The following is a 7,426-nucleotide window of genomic DNA, read 5'->3' on the forward strand; positions in this document are numbered from 1 at the left end:
GACGTTGTAATCTATACAGCCTAATATATTCTCTATATGGTTCTTTATGGGACAAGGGGAGCGAATTCCTGATACACCCCAGGAAGTTTTCTGTGTGTGTGTGTGTGTGTGTGTGTGTGTTGTCTCCAACTATATGTAGTTTATCCACAAAGATAAATATTATGAATACTGTTTTTATAAACAGTTATTCTTGGATTAAGTTGCATCAAATAGAATATGCAGACTGTTCTTCTGATAAGGCCAACCCCTAATAAGATTTTCAAAGTGGAAAATGCTGCATGTTGAAAATGCATTTGATATCTATGTATTACAGAACAGCAATAGCTAGCCTGGCATATCTTAAACGTGCTCTGAAAGCCTGAATTAACTTTACTTGGGGGAAAAAATTATCTAACACTAAGATTATTATATAAAGGGGCAGGATGGAAATGAGGGAAGAAGGGAGGGACTAGGAGGGAATGAGGGATCGGGACACAGCTGGGATACAGAGTTAATAAAATGTAACTGATAAGAAAAAATAAAATTAAAAAAATAAATAAATAAAATAAAATAAATATATTAAATATATCAAGGAAGCAGTAGCGTTCCTTGTCTACATTAAGCAGAGAACCTAGAGGGGCCAAGATGGCGGCACTGGGAGAACACCGTGTCTGAGAAGCGGAACAACACACTCAGTGCAGCGACCAGGAGACTGAACTCTGGGCCCTAAAACAACAGCGATCGATCATGTTTCCCAGGTGAGGGGAGGCTCCCACGGCGTGGGAAGCAGTCGGGTCCACTCTCGGCTGCCCAGCCAGAACCCGGAAGAGAACCCGGCTAACACGGGCTTTGGGTCTCCGGGCTGGTGCCGCAAGCCTGCATGTCCCGATCACTTTCCCAGGCTGATTGGTGGGAACTCGGGTGCCTGAGGCTGGGAGAACCAGTCGCAAAAAAAAAAAACCCACGGGGAAGGAAAGTTGCCAGACTGGTCACGGGTCACCCAGTCTTTCCCTGGAAGGTCTCTCAGACCACGGGTACCCGCCGCCATCACAACTGAGCTCCCACCACGCACGGATTGCAGCTGTGCGCCCAGCTCAAAATCCCTACTCCCTCTTCGGAGGAGGCAAAAGGCGGCCAGCAGAATCTGCCACAGACCACATTGTCTGTACCCCAACCCGAGATCGGGCCTGAGAAAACCCAATCCTTTCGGGCACTCCCCCAAACGCCGCCATAACCCTGCCACAGTGGAGTGGAAGGATAAAGAGGCGCACAGCGGCTTCACAGTGCCGGAACTCCAGTGCAGCTGGCTGCTCCTAGCAAACAAACTACAGCTCGGGATCTGGGACTGTGGTCATTCTACATGTCCTGAGATTATCCTGGGTCCAGCTCAATAAGGTCTAGCAGCAAGTTCTATCACCGGCGCCCCCCCTCGACCCCTGGCAGAGAAACGCCGGCTCAGGGCTCAGGATCCGACTGAGAAGCCCCAAACCCTACTGGCACTCCCCTGAGAGCACCTCCATAAGCTTGCCCTAGCAGAGGAGAAGGTCAGAGGGGAAGGACAGAGAGGCAGCCTGCCAAGGACACAGCACCCTCTCTCCAGCTCATCCAGCGGCCCCTAGCAGAGAAACCCAAGCTCTGGATCTGAGGACACTCAACCCTACCCAGTACTCTCTTGGGATCAGCAAACATAGATTCTACCGCCAGGCTGCTTCTGGCAGAGAGATCTGGGCCCGGGACCTGGGATTGAGTACACTCATCCTAACTCTTTCCAGCGCCACCCAGGGACCAGTCAACATAACCCCTCCTGGCAGAGGGAAAGGACAAAGAGGCAGCACACAGGAAAGGTGGATACTGAGTCCTGCGGCCACAGTGTCACAGAGCTGACTGTTAACCTACCTGTGAACTTCCGCAGCAGGACCAAATCAGAGAGTAGTGAGCAAGGGGAACCCCTGTGCATTCCAACTGGTCCTGCAAGAGAGTGAGTGAGCCTTCTAGGGAAAGATTGCCCCAGACCCAGGGCCTCTCCACAGAAGCAACCGGACGAAATCCCTGCCACAAACACCCCTAGTGTGGGCATCATAGGGATTCTTGGGATAGCGACCCCAACATTGAAGCCTCTGCGTTGCGGGTCCCCCAGGGTAATCCAGGCAAACAATCCCTGGATCTCAGTCAGAACTGCGTAATAGTGGCTTGCAGGCCACTGCAATAGTCAGAGAATCTGCGCAAGCACACTGTGCCCGCTAAAAGCGCACACGAATAGCGCCAGCATCACATTCCTTACTTAGGCAAAACTGAAAACACAGTGCACACTCCCAAACCAGTGAACCTCTCTCATCTTCCTGAAAAAACAGTCCAGAAAACAGAAAGAGAGGATCATAGCCCAAACTACAATCTCGAGGAACAACCAGTGAGGATTATAAATAATCAGATGGCTAGAGGAAGATGTAAAAACACTCCCAACAAAAATCAGGACATAATGACCTCACCAGCAACCCCACAAAACAATGGACACTTCAATGCACTAGATATACAAGAAAACGACCTCAAAACTATGTTTCTCCAGCTATTAGAGGCCCATAAAGATGAACTGAACAAAGCCCTCAGAGAAATAACCAAAGAAATCAAGACTAATCAAGAGAAAACAAATCGAGCTCTCAGAGAAATGACCACGAAAATTGAGGCAAACAGAGAAGAAATGCACAAAGCTCTCAAAGAAATGACCACACAAATGAAGGCAAATAAAGAAGAAATAAACAAAGCTCTCATTGAAATACAGGCAATTATACCCAAAGAAGTAGAGGCACAATTAGTAATACATAGAGAGGAAACGGACAAAAAAATAGAAGCTATCATTGAAAAGCAGGAGTCCACATTCAAACAGATGAAGGAAATGGTGCAAGACATGAAAACAGAATTAGAATCAATAAAGAAAACACAAATAGAGAAAAACCAGGAGCTGGAGAACATAGAGAAAAGATCAGGAAATACAAAGGTAAGCATCACCAACAGAATACAAGAGATGGAAGAAAGAATCTCAGGAGCCGAAGATACACTTGTGGAAATTGACACGTCTCTCAAAGAAAAAATAAAATCAGAAAAGTTCCAAACACAAAACATCCAAGAAATCAAGGACACCATGAAAAGACAAAACCTAAGAATAATAGGAGTAAAAGAAAAAGAAGACATCAGGCTCAAAGGCCTGGAAAATATCTTCAAGAAAATTATAGAAGAAAACTTTCCCAACTTGAAGAAGGAGATGGCCATAAACATACAAGAGGCCTACAGAACACCAAGTAGACTAGACCAGAAAAGAAATTCTTCACGTCACATCATAGTCAAAACACTGAACCTACAAAACAAAGAAAAAATTCTAAAAGCAGCAAGGGAAAAAGGCCAAGTAACATATGAAGGTAGACCTATCAGAATCACACCAGATTTCTCAACAGAAACTACGAAAGCCAGAAGGGCCTGGACAGAAATCATACAGTCCTTAAGGGACCACAGATTCCAGCCCAGACTACTATACCCAGCAAAACTTTCAATCAACATAGACGGAGAATTCAAAATATTCCAAGATAAAACCAAATTTAAACAATATCTACATAGTAACCCAACTCTACAGAAGTTACTAGAAGGGAAACTCCAAACCAAAGAAAACAACTACATCGAAGGAAACAGAGAAAATAGATAATAACACACACACACAAAAAAAAAAAAAAAAATAAGACAAGCAATGAAACTCAGTGACACCACCAACACCACATCTAAAGTAAGTAACAATTGTTGGTCACTAGTTTCTATCAACATCAATGGACTCAACTTCCCAATTAAAAGACACAGACTAACAGAATGGTTGCGGAAACAGGATCCATCATTCTGTTGCACCCAAGAAACACACCTATGCAACAAAGATAAACACTACCTCAGAGTAAAGGGCTGGAAAAATGTCTTTCAAGCAAATGGTTCCAGAAAACAAGTGGGAGTAGCCATCCTAATATCTAATAAAATAGACTTTCAACCCAAGTTAATCAAAAAAGATAAGGAGGGCCACTATATTCTCATCAAAGGAAAAATCCACCAAGAGGACATCACAATTTTGAATATCTATGTCCCAAATACAAGAGCACCTAGATTCGTAAATGAAACAATATTAAAGCTTAAATCACACATTGATCCTAAAGCTCTAATAGTGGGAGACTTCAACACTCCACTCTCACCAAGGGACAGATCAACTAGACAGAAAACAAATAGGGAAATAAAAACACTTACAGAGACCCTAAATCAAATGGACCTAATAGATGTCTACAGATCTTTTCATCTAAACTCAAAAGAGTATACCTTCTTTTCAGCACCGCATGGAACCTTCTCCAAAATAGACCATATAGTTGGTCATAAAGCAAGCCTCAACAGATACAAAAAGATTGAAATAATCCCTTGTATTCTATCTGACCACCATGGACTTAAGCTGGACCTCAACAACAACAGAAATAACAAACAGCCTACACGCACATGGAAACTGAACAACTTGTTACTCAATGACAGCTGGGTTAAGGAAGAAATAAAGAAAGAAATTAAAGACTTCATAGAATTCAATGAAAATGAAGGCACAACATAACCAAATTGATGGGACACATTGAAAGCAGTGCTCAGGGGAAAATTTATAGCACTAAGTGCCTGCAAGAAGAAAATCGTAACATCACATACAAACAACTTAATGGCCCAACTGAAAACCCTAGAAAAAAAAAGAAGCAGATGCACCCAAGAGGAGCAGATGGCTGGAAATAATCAAACTCAGGGCTGAAATCAATCAATTAGAAACAAATAAAACTATTCAAAGAATCAATGAAACAAAAAGCTGGTTCTTTGAGAAAATCAACAAGATAGACAAACCCTTAGCCAAACTAACTAAAAAGCAGAGAGAATCTATCCAAATCAACAAAATCAGAGATGAAAAGGGTGACATAACTACAGACACAGAAGAAATTCAAACAATCATTAGGTCATACTACAAAAGCCTATATGCCACAAAATTTGAAAACCTAAATGAAATGGACAATTTTCTTGATAGATTCCATCTTCCAACACTAAGTCAAGATCAGGTAAAAAGACTGAACAGCCCTATATCCCCCAAGGAAATTGAAGCAGTCATTCACAGTCTCCCCTCCAAAAAAAGCCCTGGGCCAGATGGTTTCAGCGCGGAATTCTACCAGACCTTCAAAGAAGTGCTCACACCAATTCTCCTCAAACTATTCCACAAAGTAGAAACAGAAGGTACATTACCAAACTCATTCTATGAAGCAACAGTCACCCTGATACCTAAACCACACAAAGACCCAACAAAAAAAAGAGAACTTCAGACCTATCTCTCTTATGAACATTGACACAAAAATACTCAATAAAATACTTACAAACCGAATCCAAGAACACATCAAAGATATCATCCACCACGACCAAGTAGGCTTCATCCCAGGCATGCAAGGGTGGTTCAACATATGAAAATCCATCAATGTAATCCACCACATAAACAAACTGAAGGAGAAAAACCACATGATCATCTCCTTAGATGCTGAAAAAGCATTTGACAAAGTCCAACACCCATTCATGTTTAAAGTCTTGGAGAGATCAGGAATACAAGGCACATATCTAAACATAGTAAAGGCAATATACAGCAAGCCTATAGCCAACATCAAACTCAATGGAGAGAAACTTAAATCAATCCCACTGAAATCAGGGACAAGACAAGGCTACCCACTCTCTCCCTACCTCTTCAACATAGTACTTGAAGTCCTAGCCAGAGCAATAAGACAACTAAAGGAGATCAAGGGGATACAAATCGGAAAGGAAGAGGTCAAAGTGTCACTATTCGCAGATGATATGATAGTATATATGAGCGACCCCAAAAATTCAACCAGAGAACTCCTCCAGCTGATAAACACCTTCAGCAAAGTGGCAGGATACAAAATCAACTCAAAAAAATCAAAAGCCCTCCTGTATACCAAAGACAAAAGGGCCGAGAAAGAAATTAGGGAAACAACACCCTTCACAATAGCCACTAACCACATAAAGTACCTTGCAGCGACACTAACCAAGCAAGTGAAAGACCTGTTTGAGAAAAACTTCGAGTCTCTGAAGAAAGAAATTGAAGAAGATCTCAGAAGATGGAAAGATCTCCTGTGCTCATGGATTGGTAGGATTAACATTGTGAAAATGGCCATCCTGACAAAAGCAATCTACAGGTTCAATGCAATTCCCATCAAAATACCAACTCAATTCTTTACAGGCCTTGAAAAAAAGTTCTCAGCTTCATATGGAGAAACAAAAAACCCAGAATCTCCAAAACAATCCTATACAACAACAGATCATCTGGAGGTATCTCCATCCCCGATCTCAAGTTGTACTACAAAGCAATAGTAATAAAAACTGCATGGTATTGGCATAAAAACAGAAGGGAGGATCAATGGAACCGCATAGAAGACCCAGAAATAAACCCACACACCTATGAATACTTGGTTTTTTACAAAGAAGCCAAAACCATTCAATGGAAAAAAGACAGCATCTTCCACAAATGGTGCTGGTCCAACTGGATGTCCACATGCAGAAAAATGAAAATAGATCTATATTTATCACCCTGCACAAAACTAAAGTCCAAGTGGATCAAAGACCTCAACATAAAACCAGATACTCTAAATCTGTTAGAAGAAAAAGTGGGGAACAGCCTAGAACTCATTGGCACAGGAGACAACTTCCTGAACAGAACACCAACAGCACAGGCTCTAAGAGCAACAATCAATAAATGGGACCTCATGAAACTGAACAGCTTCTGTAAGGCAAAGGACACTGTCATCAAAACAAAACGCCTGCCTACAGATTGGGAAAGAATCTTCACTAACCCTTTATCTGACAGAGGACTAATATCGAGTATATACAAAGAACTAAAGAAGCTGAAAAGCAGCAAAACAAGTAACCCAATTAAAATTTGGGGAACAGAGCTAAACAGAGAATTCTCAACAGAGGAATATCGAATGGCAGAGAAACACTTAAAGAAATGCTCATCCTCATTAGCCATCAGGGAAATGCAAATCAAAACGACCCTGAGATATCACCTTACACCCATCAGAATGGCCAAGATGAAAAACTCAAGGGACAACACATGCTGGAGAGGTTGTGGAGAAAGGGGAACCCTCCTCCACTGCTGGTGGGAATGTAAACTGATACAACCACTCTGGAAATCTATCTGGCGCTTTCTAAGACAATTAGGAATAGTGCTTCCTCAAGACCCAGCCATACCATTGCTAGGTATATACCCAAAGTTTGCTCAGGTACACAAAAGGGATATTTGCTCAACCATGTTTATAGCAGCATTATTTGTAATAGCCAGAACCTGGAAACAACCCAGATGTCCATCAACGGAGAAATGGATACAGAAATTGTGGTATTTTTACACAAT

This window comes from Psammomys obesus, unplaced genomic scaffold, assembly GCF_907164565.1.
Source record: "Psammomys obesus unplaced genomic scaffold, mPsaObe1.curated_primary_1811, whole genome shotgun sequence".
In the NCBI taxonomy this organism is placed as follows: domain Eukaryota; kingdom Metazoa; phylum Chordata; class Mammalia; order Rodentia; family Muridae; genus Psammomys; species Psammomys obesus.